Consider the following 17423-nt stretch of genomic DNA (forward strand, 5'->3'; position numbering starts at 1 on the left):
GTCTTCAGCAGAAATGATCTGCTCTGGTCCAAAACTGGTTTCATCAGCATCCACAATTTTCATCTCAATACCTCCTACCATGTTCTCCCTTCCTTAATCCCACTGACGAGCTTTTTTCAGCATGGCGGAGGAAGGTGTACAATCTCCAGCCCTGTGTCAGGAAACCCCTCATTCAAGCTGTGGAGCAGGCCTGCAACCAAACTGATGCAGGGTCCATGCAAAAATGGATTCACCATTCAAGGAGACTCTTCCCTCACTGTCTTACAAGAGAGGACATAGCCTATGATGTAGACGAAGTGCTATGGCCAGATCCAGCTAGGACAAGAGATGATGCTTAGGGTTTTTTTTTTTTTATTATTCCATGCTTTTTTTTTTTTGTCTTCACAAATGCTTTTGCTGTGTTTATGGTATGTCCTATATTCTATTTAGAATATGTTCTGTTCTGATTTTCAGTGCAAAATGCAACCTTTGGAAATGCACAGATGTATTGACTAATTTTCAATGCGGAGAAAAATAAATATTTCCATCAGTGTGCAGCGTTGTGTGTTGTGTTTGGTCAGTATATTCTTGTACTTTACTCGAACAATATCTCTGAAAAAAATCAAACCCAGACGATATCATTAGAAAAGTAGAAATATTAGAGGTGGTTTAGATTGAGCACAGCAGGGTGTAACTGGTTCAAACAGAATCGGATCATATGAACTATGTGTGTGCCATACGGTGAAAAATTAGGTTTTTATAAATTACTGTATAGTTTTGAATGAAATGTTTCATTTTGGAAAAGATCTGAGGTGTTCTGCTACTTGTGTGTGTGGTTGTGTGAATTGTGTGTAGTGTTTTGACAAAATGAGCCCTGTTTTCAAAATTGTGCTTGAGCAATCGTAAAAAACTGTAACAGAAGAAGGTGTGGTTCAGACTCTCAGAGAAAACAGCAGACTTCACAGCTAGACAATGAGACAAACAAGGTTTATATACACAGAGGGCATGCAGGTGTATGAGCAGACATGATGGGGTGACATTGGTGAAAAAATGATTGGCAGTTGTGACCAGTGATTAGTGGTCTGGAGACACTGAATGCTGGTAGGCTGATCATGAGGGACAGGGAGACAATGTTGTGACAGACGGTAATACTGTCAAACAAGACAAGCAGAGAAGAATCATCAAGTTTTACCCAAACAACACAACTTCCATCCTCTGGTTTTTCTTTTTCTTTTCTTTTTTTTAACCTCAGTGAAAGTAATATTTTTTGTTTCTTTTAGGATCTGAATTTGAAATTAATAATCTGCAATTTATACAATAAAAAAAAATTCTATACCAGCTAATGCAGTGATACTGACTAGATTTTTATTAAATTCCCCTTGACATTGAAAAATAATTTGCCTTTCATCAAGTGTTCCTCTAAGTTGAATCTGCAAGGTTGTGTCTGGCCCCTGTGTTAAGTTTTGCATTAAAGATAAGTTAACCAAAACCAAGGCGAAGGACACAGACTGAGCTAGGATTAGTCAAAAAGCGTTTAAATCTAATAGAGGAATCACAAATGAGGCTGGGAAGAGACTCTCCAGGGGGATTTGTTTGGAGGTGTAACAGGATTTGGCGCAGGTTAAAATTTATACGAGAACACCCCATAGGCAAGCTGGATGCCAGACATATCTTTTACAATCTTTATTTTCATTCCCTCCATAAAACAACACCAGGAAGACTGACCAACTGGCTCCAAGACCCAGAGAGGGTCACAGAGTGTGAACAAGTCCCCAAACTCTTTAAAAGAAAGTAACTGTACATTGATTGCTAACTCACATCAATCAAATCTCACATAAAAAGTGTCAGGCTGCACTGACAAACAAGAAGCCTTTATCATGAATGTACTTTAATAATTACCCACAGCAGTCAACCGCTTTGTGCTATAGAGAGACCTGCTACCTATCACCCCAAGTGGCGTGCACATGGTACAATCTTCTAGTCATTCTGCTTCTGACTGAGAGTTTAAACTGTGGGTGGTTTTTTAGACTTTATCCTGGAGATTCTGTCCCTGGTCCACACTGTCAGAGGCCCAAAGAACTTCAGCAGCACAGATCACTTTGTGAAAGCACATCACCTACAACAAACCATTTCTTGAAACAGCTACAGCATTCACCAGTGCACCAATGAATGATGGATGAATATTAAATCCATGGGATGGCAACATCAGAGACAGTTTTGGTCATGACAGACCAAACAGTAAGGCGGTGGTAACAACCCACTGTGAATATCACAAGACAAAATGAATTAATTAGTTAACATTAACTATGTTTATATTCAGTGAAAGTGTAGATGGTCTCTGAAATTCATCTAACCTTGGATGAATGTTCCTGTACTTGAAGTGGACTATCATATCTTTCTACATACAGTTCTCATTGTGGAGGCTGCACTATGAAGCACGTTATACTGATAATGTGTGTTACTGCGTGAGACAGGGTTTGGTCTGGTCAGTTCAGTGTAGATGAGGCACCACACAGTGTTCACTTCCCATAACACCACTGCTATTCCAGTATTCAAACTCATACAGTCAATGAAAAGCAGACAATGCTTAAGGGCTTCACATTAGGCACTTCTGTAATCACTGGAAAGTTGGTTTTGAGTAAATCACAGTGCTTTTAAGCCACTTTTCTTTTCAACCCCAACACATAATATGTCATGGACAAAAGACAATTTGTTGAGGGTATATTAAATTAATCTGGTGAACTTGGGCATGGAAACGGAAGATCAGCGTGATTATACAGAAAAATGTTAGAGCTTTGTTGCAAACGAAAATCCCTCTAGTTATAATACACTTATCTTTTCAAGAAGATTCACAGTTATGTTTCTTCTCCATAGCAGTGAATTCCAAGTAATGACTGTAATGAATGTGAAGCAAGGCAATGAGAAGGGGCTTGTCCACCGAGCTGTTCAAATGTTCCAATGTGACAGGCTTTTATCTCAGTGAGCATTTTAATGCATTTTCCTCCTTTCAAATCTGTCACCTGGCCTTCCTCTCTCTTAAAAAATCTGCTACGACTGAGAGGTCTACATATACTGTAATCAAAGTTGTGGGAGTGCTTTGTTTCACTCCTTCAGCTTTTTCCAGCTGCCTTCATATTCGAAGCCTTGGGTGCTTTTCTGTAAGTCGTCATGGGCTGCTCTGTTTCACTTCACGGACACACATTGCTTCATGAAACATTCAGTCATCACCTCACAGTGGGCCTGGTATCGGGCGCCTGTTCCTCAAAATGGGCATCTGTATTCCCCTGCTGGCTCTGTATCCAGAGGGTCACTGTTCATAATTCATCATAAGAAACCCCATATTTCTAGACAAATGATGGGAAGAGAAAGAGAACAAAACACATCATTGCACTGATTTCCCCCTACCAACAGCCACCAATAAAGTGCAGAGAGAGAGAGGGTAAATCATAGAGGAGTGAATCAAAAATGCTGCCTGTGAACCAGCAGAATTCTCAGTAACAGAAGCCAACTGAGCTCTTGGCTCCTCAGCACAGCTCCACTTATTATAGAACTCAGTTAGGAGCATCATTTGTTTGTGTCTGAGAGGGAGGGAGAGAGAGAGAGAGAAAGAGACAGAGAGACAGAGAGGGAAGAGGAACACTACATTATATACAGAGAGAATTTGAAAGAGAATGACTTTGATTTCAGGCGGCACGGTGGCGCAGTGGGTAGCGCTGTCGCCTCAGGGTAGCGCTGTCGCCTCACAGCAAGAAGGTCCTGGGTTTTATTCCAGACCAGGCGGCCGGGGTCCTTTCTGTGTGGAGTTTACATGTTCTCCCCGTGTCCGCGTGGGTTCCTCCGGGAGCGCCGGTTTCCTCCCAAAGTCCAAAGACATGCAGGTTAGGCGAATTGGAGACACTAAATTGCCCTTAGGTACGAATGTCTGCGATGGACTGGCAACCTGTCCAGGGTGTTTCCCCGCCTTTCACCCTATGAGCATTGGGATAGGCACCAGCAACCCCGCGACCCTAATTAGGATAAGCAGCTTAGAAAATCAGTGAGAGAAGGAGTGACTTTGATTTCCTCAAAAACAGAATCTGGAAAAAAGAAATAATTGAACACCTATAATATCAGTCAATAATGTCAATTTAAGTGAGCCAATTCACAGTGTGATGTAAAAATGTAATCCAAACAGACTGTTTTTATCTTCAGTGCTCTACTTTTTGCCATAAGAGACTAGGCTCTCTCTCCTCTTTAAGCCCTCAAGGAATTATAGTTTCAGTGCTACTTGTAACTATTTGTAGTGCCCTGAGGTTTGAGGTGTATAATATTTTGTTTCCAAACAGGAACAGGAGTGACAGTAATAATATAACCATACACTAACCTATCCTCCGTAACACAGATTACAGGAGCTGCAAGGTTGATGGCTTAAACAACGTGACAAAAAGTTGTCACAGTTGTAATGAATTACTTTGTTCAGTGAAAAAATGCTGTCACTGAAATATTGTGGATGAACTCTGTTTGAACTGAAGAAATCTGATCATCCATACAGATTCATGATACTGCAGATATCTACAAGCTGTGGCCCAATGAGCCCCCCCCCCCCATGAAATGAAGCAGACAAAAGAAGGCTCTGTTCCACATTTTACCTAAGTTGCAAAATGATTCTGCAAGCTGTAAAGTTCTGCTTCCGTACACTCTATCATAAAGATTCGTCAGCAAGAATCAATGGATGACATCAAATAAAAGAGGAAAATATCCCTTAACTCCAGCTGTGCAATGATGAAAAATATGAATACTTCATCAGCAATCCTTTATCCTCCTGCTCTATGACACAGTGCAAGCAAATTCAGAGGTGAGATCTCCCGTAGCCAGAAGTGAGGAGGGATGTCCTTATGCTGCTGTCTTCACTCAATAGAAGAAAATCACTGAGGCTCTTTTACACGCGTCCTTCACTCAAGAAAGAATGAATCAGTGAGGAGAGGTTGAGGAAAGGAAAGATGACAAATAAGAGAAAAAGTCTGTAAAGTCTGATGATACAGGGTCAGAAGTGTGTGCAACAGCATTTGAACCACGCAATCCACAACAATGCATACTACTGTAATGAAAACAGATGAACTTTACTGGATCGTGTACAAAGGTGGGCTGGATAGCATTTTAAAATATGGAGACATCCTGGCAAAAGCATGCTGATCAGGTATTTGAAATGAGACCCCACATATATAGGCATAACATGATGCTTTACAGAGGCATTCATTCATTCATTCATTCATTCATTTTTTCATTCATTCATTGACCCCCCTCTTAAGATAGTACAAAGATTGCCAAGATATATGGTAGCCTGCCTTTACGAGCCAAGTCAGCTAAATTACTGAGGATATGCAATTTTACACAGGAAAGAGATCTGTGCATTGTAAGGTCCCAAAATACCATCCATTAAATTGATCTTAAGAGTTTAGTGAGTGGAGAGAAGAGTGGGGTTCACAGTGGTCCAGATTTACTAAATGAGCTCATAGAGACAGAGAATAAAATTCATTAATTTCCATTATTCAGTACATTGCTTCTGTTGAGACCATTTATATCAAGGTTGGGTAATTGCTCTTGGCCTCTTAAACAGACATCGGAAAGCAGCTACTACCCATGAAATTGACCGAGGCATCAATTTCAGAGAATGTCATAATAGACATTATAAAGAAAAAAAAAACGGAACAAAAGATTCATTCAAACACTTAATCATATTCACTTTCTTTCCCTAAAGAAGCTTGATAGAGGGACTCCTGGTGTTAATGAAAATCACATGTTAATGCCTGTGTGGCATCATGCACATTAGACCACACATCTCTCATTGGTTAAATGAGTTAGAATCGCTGGAATTATATCTTGATCCAGGCAATGTTTCACTGGTGGCAACACACTGCCCACTTTTATTTCTTGTGATACTCAGCTGCCTCGAAAGACACGAACATCAAGTTGTCATATGTCAGCTGGCTTATTGTATCAGAACCTTATTAAATAACCTGTGATGAAAAGGCAGATAAAAACCCATATGCTCTACTGTAGTTAATTTTGGGAGGGCGACAGATGAAGAGGATGTGTGGAGGAAGCAGGGGGAAAAATTGGGTCAGGCTTCTAGTAATAATGACGGTATAACGTGGTGGTGCAGCGTGGAATAAATCAAAAATGCAACAGCTCTCACAGAAAATGACATCCTCACCATAGTATGGATTCATCCAAGAAGAAAGAGAGAGAAAGAGGAAAAAGATGCATCCTGTGCCTCTTTTTTTTCTATTTGAAACTGATTCACAGTGACATTGACAATGGCTTCATTTCTAAAGTGCCAAACCGAAGAAACTGATCGGTGTAAAAAATGCCTAGCTCTAAAGATTATAGGATAAAGGCAAGTGAGTTCAATTATTGAGTCGCCTACCTTAATCAGTTTTTCAAGTGGCGGACTTTAATAGTTACAAATGAGCCCTGAATGACACATCAGAACAGAGAGGTCATTTCTCATGAGTGCACTCCTCATAGAGGAAAGGACAGTGAAGGTTAATATTAGACACTACTGTTAAGTGAATCCCCCTAGTGCAGTAAAGCTATTTCACATCGGCTCTACCATTTATTTCAACTTAACAGCACAGCACATTTTCTTCCTCTGGTATGTCATCTTCTTCGTGTAAGATATGATTATGGTTTTGATACGGCGACGGAATGCTGAAACACATTGTGTGCAAATATGTGGAACTTCAATTAGATGCGGAGCAAAAAGCTATTTTGCTTTAATCAACTAATCGTAATATCTGCAACATCTACAACTCTTTATCTTTTGTCCAATAAATCAACATGCTTGTAGTTATCTTTAAATGAACACACAGCCTCCACCTTATGGCTTCGGTTCATCAACATTTGAGGAGAAGTCACGGCAAAATACTGACAAATGTTTGCCAAATACACGCATTTTCATTTTGGGGAGCAAAACATCTCTGCAGAGAGAAAAAAAGAGAGCACATTTACATTCCAAAAATGTATTTAATCTGACAAGTTCTCCCTTTTGTGTTGTCGGCCTGAAAATATATTCCTCACTCTCTCACCCAAAACAACCCCCTACCACCCTCGCCTTCTCTTTTCAAACTATTTTTAAAGCATGCAAGCACAGCTATGAGTAGTACAGCGTAATACAGGGTCTAATGTTTATTCAATGTCTGGATTTTGCTAATATGAGACATAGTTGGAGGTAAGAATGGGGACTTTGTAAGCAGTGTCTCAGCCTGCTACAGCTGTGTACCTCTGCACACAAAAAATGAGTGTGCTCCAAAAGTCAAGAAAACTGGTGCTCTACAATCTAAATCCAAATAATCATCTGTTATGAAAAATGCTTATGTATAGGGAAAGAAAGGTTAAAAGACCTTGTCGATTCAGTTTTCCACTGACTATTGTTGAAGAAAGCAATACTTATGTGAAAGCAAAGGCAGTGTATAATGTACGTAAACCGTATTGAACACGGTGTACCATATTGTTTGTAATAACAATTGTTTGCTTACCTGAAACTTTTTAACTCATATTTGTGTTCTCCACAAAATGTATCTTTGCTTTATTTCCATGTGAGAGGTAAGAAGAAATTGAATTGATTTTTCCTGAAAAAATAAAGAAATGACGGTGTGCTACGAAAGAGAGATCTCAGTATCTGTTTAAGTATGTGTACCCAATTAAAAACATGGCTGTGCTGTGTATGTTGCCTCTACCAACAGTGTCCACTTTAAATTTGCACTTGAGAGCTTCCATTGTGTGTCACTCACATCCATCCACAGACAGCCTTGCTAAGGCATTTCCTGCTTGAAGGGTAACAGCACAGTGCATTAACATTTAAATTTGTTTTCATTTACACACAGATGCATACTGTGGAACATAAAAAAGAGGCAAGTCTCTCCTGCACTTTCTAGGATTGCGTTTCAGACTGTAGATGTTACCAGGCTGACATAAATGTTGGTGGCTATCCTACTGGTTTCCTACTGGTAAGTCTCTGTCTATAGGTTTCTTTTACCTCCTCAAAGCTTCAAGTTTAGAATAACTGTTTTCTAAAAGATGGAAAAAATCTAAACAATCAAAAGAGCTCAATATATAAAATCTATAGAGCACAGTGGTTAGAGCAATATCTCCCCAAACAGTACATATAATTCTGTATGCAAAACCCATTTTTAAAATAGATAGAATGATCTGTGCAAGATGCCAAACAAGTTTTCCTTCTCTCTCTCTCTCTCTTTTTTTAATTTGAATACTACAAAATTTTCTCCATACAATGTGCAAATATCAACTGTGCAGACCATGTCAAACAAACAACCAACAACCACAACCAAAAAAACATCAGTCATATCAGATACATACATACATGCATAAATATAAACCATCTTTGCTGCATTGCTCCTCAGAGTATTGATGATCTGCAATGAGCTTTTGTTCGGTATTCAGTGATGCTAGATGCAGACATGACTCTATTTACACCCAAAGATGTTTTTATACCATTTCTATGTGTATACATTAGCATATACACTATTACGCCATACCTTATACACCATCTTCATCTGTTCAATGCTTCAGCAAATGAGTGTGCACCAGCTGTGGTTAGTCAATACCCACGAATGTAAAATGCTGAAGACTGTATTCAGTATTCATTCAGTTCTGTGATGTATTTTCTATTCTTTAATGGCTGGGATGTTTTCCAGTAGATCAGTTTTCATGAAAAGAATAGTGCTGGTGTTTGGCACTTTAGATGTTTCAGCAATTATGCTTCTATTTGGAATGCTCTGCTAATTGTTTTCAAAGTATGAATACATTGAAACAATCATGAGAAAAAACAAAGGTGCTTGTTCATTAACCTATGTGTTCTTAATTAACATCTTGTTGTGCTCATCGGGGTTTAATCTATCATAAAATGAGGGCAAACTGTGAAAATTATGTTTTCAAATTCAGCTGTTCCATTTAGGAGAAGGAGCAAAAGTGAGAAGAAAAAAAAAAAACATTTAAAAAAAAAAACAGATAGATGGATTTATGGTGGGATGAGCGTGGAATTAAGGAAAGATGGACAGTGAGGTACAGGGACATTCACTTGACATTGTGAGCTGAAAAGTTGCTTTTATCAGGTAAAACTATGCAGTAAGTATCCCAGTGTTTTAAATGACCTCTGACTCACATCTGCATGGTGGCATCATCTCTGCAACGAGACGATCGATGGCTCTGCATATGCATGTGCACATCCACAAAGAGTCAGAGGATGTTTCTTAAACTGACACTCCACTTTTTTTTTTTTTCCAGATCAAAATACTTCACACAACTGTGGATACTATGGATTAACCTTTAGTTTTGAAGATAGTGATTGTGAGTAACTTTATGGTTTGGCCTTTGTATTCACTCTGGTGCTGATAAACAATGAACTTTTTCAGATATATTTCAGCTTAGGTTCGTTTCTGCGACTTTAGGCCTTAAACTTGATTTATCATTGCAAAGATAAATAGCATCACACAGCTAAAACTGCATTTACACACCTCCCTTATTAAATCAAGCTGTTAGGACACAAAATGAATTAAAGAAGCTCAGGGCAAAAAAACACAATACATGCATAAAATTTGGACTTTTACACAGAAACCTGTCTTGAGTCTGCATTCAAGCACGAAAAGTATCCCATAGTGATCTGATCGAGAACCATGAAAATCAACTCCTGAGAATAGTTTCTGCTTTAAAAGGTTATTGTGATTTGTTATGTTTGGACGAAGTAAAAAGGAACTCACGTCCAAAGATTGCTTCCAAAGACCTGTCATCATAAGTCAGAAGAAGCCCCCCCCCCCCCCCCCCCCCCCCCCGGGCTTCTCCCACAGTCACTTCCCTGCCTGTGGGAGATCGGTTAGTGCAGCACAGGGAACTGAACATGGTCTGCCTCTTCCAGAAATTAAAAACTCTGTGATGTGAAATAGATTTATCTTAACAAAATCTCCATTCATGCTCAGGACTGCTCTTTAAGTATGTACACTCAACAGATGACTCACATTTGCTGTTCAGAAATCTTGACATTTTTTTTGCTCTGGTTAGTAGCCAGCGAGCTAAGGAAGTTGCATCAGTCAGAAATCGTATAGGATGTGTTTTCATTTCCTTTTACAAGAACCTATTCAGTCAGAAAATAATGGCCGAAGGACAGAGATTGCACTGTGAGCTTGATAAATATGATATATTTAGAAAAGCAGTTTCTGTTCAAAAACTGTGCTGAGATGAAAAATTAGTAGGAGAATTCCAAGTAAGTAAAATAATCAAGCCAACAGGCAGACCAGTCTTCTGCAAAAGATTATGTTTTGGTCATATTTAAAATAAACCTGTTTACAAGTCTTTGGTAAATGACCCTTTTACAGAACTGCTTGTATTTGTTGAAAACAGCTGAACTGTACTCAAAAATGTCTTCAAACACAGCACAGATCTCTTCCTCTTACAGTGGACATCACATTAGATGCCTATCAGAAGGAACCCCTGAGGCAGGTCAGGCTGAGGTGATGTAAACTATGCTCAGTTAAGCCAAGAGGGGAGTCTCAAAGTATCAAGGACTCAAGGCAAACCATGGGAATGGTCTCTGAAAATCAGACTGCCTTCTCGTACCTAATATTTTGCTCCTGAGTGGAGCCAGAGACAGTTTTTGACTACGGGTTGCTATGTCTGACATTTAAAGTGCCTACATTGTTTCATTTTGAAAATGTGTACATATGTCTATGTGCGCAAATAACTTTGCACATTGTATACAGTACACTATTCATGCAGACTATTTGACAGTCTGATCTTAGAGAAAACCACTACCACTCCTTTAGACCACATACATACCAAAAGCTGTACTTTCCATGTCTACAGCCTGCACACATCCATGAATACGGTGTGTTTCCATTCTGCAGGCTGCTTAACACCACGAAGCAGACCTGTGCAGCCCATATTTCTTGCAACAAAACAACTTATTTAGGTTTAGAGTAATTCTTTTTTAAACCAAATCCCCTCACACAGATACACCTATATTCCAGAAAGCAGGGTCTCTTGGTTAGCCAGACAGACAACATGAAGGAAGCCAAAAACTGTATTAAAAAAAAAAAAAAGACAGCAGGTGCAGCCCAGTCCTTTTGGACAGTCAGGTAAGGAAGTAATCATAGAATACCCTCCAAAACAAGTCATCACTGGTAAATATCTTTACTATTGAGCTGAGTAAAGTTCATACAACCATGTTCCTCTCATCAGCTCAAGCTAATGCTGTCCCCCTCATAAACAAATGCCTATCTTGAAACATATTATCACAGGCTGAAGGAGATTCTGGATGCATTTGCAGGTTCCTCAGTGTTATTAGAACAAAACAAGCTTAACAAAGGACTTCTTTGGAACATACAGGTCCAAGATTCAGACTTCAACTATACAGAGCATGTTCACAATTCAATTCCGCACAATCAAAGAAGGGAAAATTAGGTGTGTTGATACTGAGCTGAACAAGACTAGGCTAACCTAAAAAAGGTGCAACTAATGATTCAGTTAACAAGGTGAACTAAGATGTGCAAATCTAAGAAAAAATGGCCAGCAGGGGGGGAACAGAGAACCAGGGCGTGACATATTTTTATCAAGACTTCTGAGATCTCCAGAAGTGGCAATGGCTTAGGAGTCAGAGAAGGGGCTCTAGTCATGAAAGTTTTGGGTTTGAAATCCACACATGATGCTCATTGCCTGCATCTCAAAGGGCAAAGTATTTAACTCCAAAGCTTCTTGAGTGTGTGCCCTCTGACACGAAGAACAACAATTTTAACTTGCTCTTGATAACAGTATCAACTAAATGAATTAAGGTAAGAGGCCAGTTCAGGAGCAAAGGGGCCTGCTTTTTCATTTCCACATTAATATTTGGAAAAGTGCAGACTGAAATATAGTTTCAGGGGCATTTTTGGGAATCTCCCTTGACATAATAGGTAATCTCTGGCAAATGTAATTTCCTTTGACAGCATAGGTAATCATGTGATATTAATTTATCAAACTGATAAACTAATAGGGGACTGAGGCCCCCACAATAGAGCCATTCTCATTAAAGCCAAAAGTCTAACCAGTTGCAAATTAACTGGGGTGGTGCATATGTGTGGTGAAACAACAAGGCAATTCAGGATTTCACAAAACTCATGTGCTTTCGGAAGTCCTCTAAGGATTGTGATCTCACCACTGAAGGTGAAATGAAATCACAAGGACCCTGGTGTTCTTCTTTAGCTTCTCAACAAGAACCTTGACCTTAAACACACCCTCAGTCCCTTCTCTACAAGGTCCAAATCTCTGTGGTGGCAGATATCACACAAGCTTGCTTGTATACATTCTTCTTGTAAGAAGACTAGGAACACTTCATACACTACTACAAAATGTGAAAAAATTAACCATGTTAGTTATCTGACTTACATTTTAACTGATGTGTTATGGTTCAATTTAATTACCATTCAGGACATACCTTTTAGGAGATATTGTGAATAGATGTACAGAAATTTCCACAATAATGGAAAGACTTTGGTAAATGGGGGAACCCATATATACTGAATGCAGGTGTTTTGACACAGGTGTGGTTCCTTAAGTTAACTGAGTCAATTAAGCATTCAGCGTCCCATCGTGCATAAAATGTGTGGGGGTCACGTATAAAATGCTTAGCAGGTGAGGTTACCCATTATTTTGGCTGCTACAGTAAGAGAAGGAAATGTCAGTGATTTTGAAAGTGAGGTGATGCTTGGGATCTATTTGGCAGGACTGCTGATATTTCACAAATAGCATCGGTTAAAGTGATATTGGCACAAACGTATGAGGAGAAAGTTTCATGTAGCATCAAATGTGCTGGACAGCAAATGCTCCTAAAGTGTGATGTCTATTCATTGGTTTGGGTTGCAACACAGGCAGACAAATTATTTACAAAACAACTCTGAATTAGTTTACACTTACATTTATTCATTTAGCAGGTGTTTTTATCCAAAGTGACTTGCAATTGAAGGAACACGCAATCTAAGCATGCAGCCATTAAAAAATACTGGACACGGTCCAAGTGCTGCAGCTAAGTTCGGTGACCGAGAAGAAACAAGTGCAAGAATAACTGAAGGAAGTAAAAAAGTAAACTACAAAGTCAGGTAAAAATAATGCTAATGAGCAGGGAGCTGCAAAAATGCTGGAGAAGGAGCAGTCCCCCAATGTGGAGAACGAAGCAGTGCTAACAGCTGGGATGCTATGAGCAATAATCAGCAAAACAGTTATACTACCGCAATAACAACACAGCAAGCCAGTTGCACCATAATCTAAAGTTATAATGTACCATTTGAAAAAGAGCATCTCAAAAGCAAGTGCTGAGTAATACACACCACAGAGTATCAAGAAAAGTACATCCAAAGAGAGTATTTAAAAGGGAGTGTAATATACATAATAGAGAGATCAGTAGTACACATCATAAACTGGAACATGGATCATTTGAAATATCTGTCAGTAGGAAAGGGGTCAAGTGTAAGGGATACATGTGGTGGTAAGATTTTCACAGAAGAGACAAGTCTTTAGGTGCTTCTTGAAAGTTGCGAAGGAGTCTGCAGTTCAAATGGAATTGAGCAACTCATCACACCATCAAGGAACTACACACGAAAAGAGACTTTCCTCGCGTAACGTGGTGGGATGGAATAAAAGTGACCTGATGTGGGTTGGCACAGTTCCTCTAGCTTAGGGTGTCCACAACAATGGGCAGGGCAATCTTGGTGGAATGGCCACTCTAAAAGCTGGGCTGCTAGGGATCCAGCAGATAATGGTTAACTTGGTTAAAGGACTGTACGTTCAAAAGTGTTTAACAGAAATGGGAGGGAGACTAGTTTGTTGTTCTCTATGTATGATGGGTTGAGTGTTGGATTTTTGAGCAGTGGAACTAACCAAGCCTGGTTACAAACAGTGGAGAATGTGGAATGGGCATCAGTGAAGCATTGATAATGTGAGTGTGCACAGGGGATAAGTGTGGGAGACATGGCCTGTAGGAGATGTGAGTGTATAGGGTTTTAAGGGGCTGTTGGTAAGGAGTTTGGAGACACCTGTGTCAGTGAGAGGAAAGAATGTATAAAGTGTTATGTTGCGTGTGGGAGGAGACTAGGTGTGTATGCGACGCAGAGAACTGGCTGCTGACGGCAGTAACCTTCGCTTCGAAGAAGGTGGCGAAGTGATCAGCAGTTAGGCAGGTGGGTGGTGGAGGTGGAGGAGAATAGAGAAGAGTGTTGAAAAAAAAAATAAAAGGTTACACGTGTCTGTGGTTCTGGTAAACTTGTTCTGGTTGTACCTGGTTTTAGCAGCTGCAATTGTTAGAAGACAATGAGGATAAAGGTTGTGTCATCTCCTCTAAGCTGTCCTGAGCTTGGTCTGTTGGCTGTGGAGAGCAATGGAGTCAGGGAGACAAGGGAGCTGTGTGTGTTAGTCCGGAGGTGAGTGAGGCATGAGGTAAGAGAAGCAAGTGGGAGAGAGGGAGTAGAGGTTGCAGCAAAAGGAAATGAGGAGAGGAGAGAGTGTGGGACAGAGAGGGAGAGACAGTAAACTGAATGAGAAAGTGATCTAATGTGTGTAAAGGAGTGGGTCATTATTGGTACAGCCATGTGTCAAGATAAGCCCCAGTTGGTTCCCTACTTTGTGCTCTCTGAGACGCGGAGCCATTCCAGGTCGAATGAGGTCAGGAGGGAAAGAAAGTCATTGGTTTGCAGTTTGTCTAAGTGGACGTTCAGGTCCCGTAGGATTATAAGTGTCCTCATCTCGAACTGATGACAGCATCATCTCCAGTTCTTCATGCAGTTCTCTAACTGACCTGGAGGATGGTAGATGACAGCAATGTAAATTTTGATAGGATAAGTAATGGTAGTAGCATGGTATTCGAATGGATGTTACTGCATAAAGAGGAGAGAGATAAGAACTTTCAGTTCTTTGAAATCAGCAAAACTTTTCCCCTTCCACACCCAGATAAGCTGGGGAGTGTGGGCGAGGGAAGAGTGAGTAGAGCAGGCAGCTGAAGTTGCTGTGCTTTCTGGGCAGATCCATGTTTTGGTGAACACTAGAACCTGCAGTGATGAGCGGGTGGAGAAGGTGGGGATGAAGTCTAATTTGTTGACAGCAGACTGGCTGCTCCAAAGGACAATGGCGGAGGCAGCTTCAGCAACAGTACACTTTTGAAATGGACAAAGGTCGTTATGGCAGCATTTCCTCCTGTAAGCAGAATGGGAGGTGCTTCTGTGGAGAACAACAGAAATGCACTAGAGGCACATGCTGTTGTGGTTGACAGTGTGGTGTATAAAGAAAGAGTTTAGATACTTAGCTGAGGGGTGGAGAAGGTAATTTCATCAGTGTCCTTCTTCAGTGGACTCGTGAGGGTTCACTCACTAGTCTTCACATGAGCAAGGTCTTCACACGAGGCCTGACACTTCTGCTATTTGTAGTTGACTACAAATAACAGTCTATGGCATGAACAGGCAGTTTCAGTAAGAATAATCCTCAGGGAACTTCACAGGGAGGGATGATCATCATCCCTGTCATTTATAAACCCCTTATTACATCTGACAACGCATGTCTGGAAGTGCTGCTAAGAACACAGGCAGTGGTCTAAAAAGTGATACAGTAAGAGGACTCATACTTCAACACTCTCAGTCAGCGAAACAGCATTCATGTGGCACATGCCACGGAAAACTTATAGACCTGAATGGTTGTTTACTATGGTAAAAGCTTCACATGACTGTTATGGTGTGGCAGGCATTTTCCTGTCATAGATTATGTGTACTGAACCCTTTAGAACGCGTGTCAAACCCAAGGCCTCATTTCATACAGCCTGCATGGACTTACCAAAAATTAATATTGATACGGCCTGTTGTAAGCTACAAAACTATGATTTTTAGATTAGAGCTGTGCTCTAATTCTCAAAACTCCAATTCCCAAAACACATTACCAGCACTCTCAGCTGTGCACGCACAGAACGCAGCGCTAACACCTAGCATTCCCTTTTCATTTCCAGTGACCTTGTGGCTTTAACTAGCAAAGATTTTGAAAAAATGAAGAGTTGATGGAGGAGGGAGACAGTTTGGAGAGAGGTGGGAGAGTGAGTACATGTTTGGTCTTAGTGGAGATAAGCCAGTGTGTCCTCTCTGCAAAGAAGCAGAGGCAGTAATGAAAGAATATAATTTATGCTACTATTATGACACTAAACACAGCCAAATAAAGCTGACGTGGCTCACAACAAAAACAGCATGAAGTTTGAGAATTAAATAATGACCTCCACACACAACATTATTATTTTCTTTTTGAACACACAAACATTTTCCCCAGCACCAAATCAGAAAATGGCCCTCTTTGCAACTTTTGTTTTAACACTGTAAATTGAACAGCTCTTTTAATCAGTACAATAAATTGTACAATAGCGCACACAACTGAATATCTGTTAACCTCTCTTTTTCCTAAACATGCTCTACATCTTGCTTTTAGAGCCTAGATTATTGATAAAACCTATATCAATCTATAGTAGAGGCACTGCCACTTACATAAGTAAATAAATTAATATACGGCCTTGCAGTTTACAGCTCTCTGAGGGCACACAAAATTGCCAGTGTTTACCCAGGCTTAAACTGAGTTTAACGCCTCTGCCTTAGAATGAAAGGTAAATTCCAGTAAATACCTTCACTTGCATCTAATGGTGATGCACTTTTATCCAGACAGGAATGGTCTCTTCCAGGATAATAGTGACCCGGTCAAAAGGGCATGGATGCTTTAACGAGCATGCAGTGCAAACATATGAAGAAATAGTTAAAAGTTGAGAACTTGAAATGTTTGCAGACTGCTAAAATTCTAGTTATAATTAGATTTAGATCAAGGTAACAAACTGTACCCAAACTAAACTGAGGTCTTGAGAAGCCACTTCTCCCATCCTCAATTTAAGCACGTCACTATCAGCAGTCGGCACGGACACAGTAAATGAAAGCCATGGGGGTTTAATAACCATCCAATGGGTTTGCCAAACTGATTAATCATAACCGTCAGGTATTTGCAATATTTTCCGGAGATTTTTGGTGTGAAACTGCCCTCTTCCGGCGACACTGTGTAATTCCTGTAAAATCCCAACGAACAGTTCAAACTTTCTGATAGCGTACTCTACTTGACCTTCTCGGTTATGTTAAGATACCTCCATTATCTGAAAGAATTGTTAAGTTACAGTGTCTGCAGTCAGCGACTTTATTAAGGAATTGTCGGCATACAAAACTGATTTTATTCAAATGATACTTTGTTCTTTTCTATTGTTCTCCAACAATTTCTCTGTGGCCTGAATTGAGGGGCACATGGGTTTCCCCAGATCAACAGTATGGAATTTGCTGAAGAGCACAAATATCTTGCTATGCGTTTACCACTTCGTTCACCTCGTAAGTAACATACATGTGGCGTAGTTCCGACGGCTAAGG

This window comes from Chanos chanos, chromosome 2, assembly GCF_902362185.1.
Source record: "Chanos chanos chromosome 2, fChaCha1.1, whole genome shotgun sequence".
NCBI classification, from domain to species: Eukaryota; Metazoa; Chordata; class Actinopteri; order Gonorynchiformes; family Chanidae; genus Chanos; species Chanos chanos.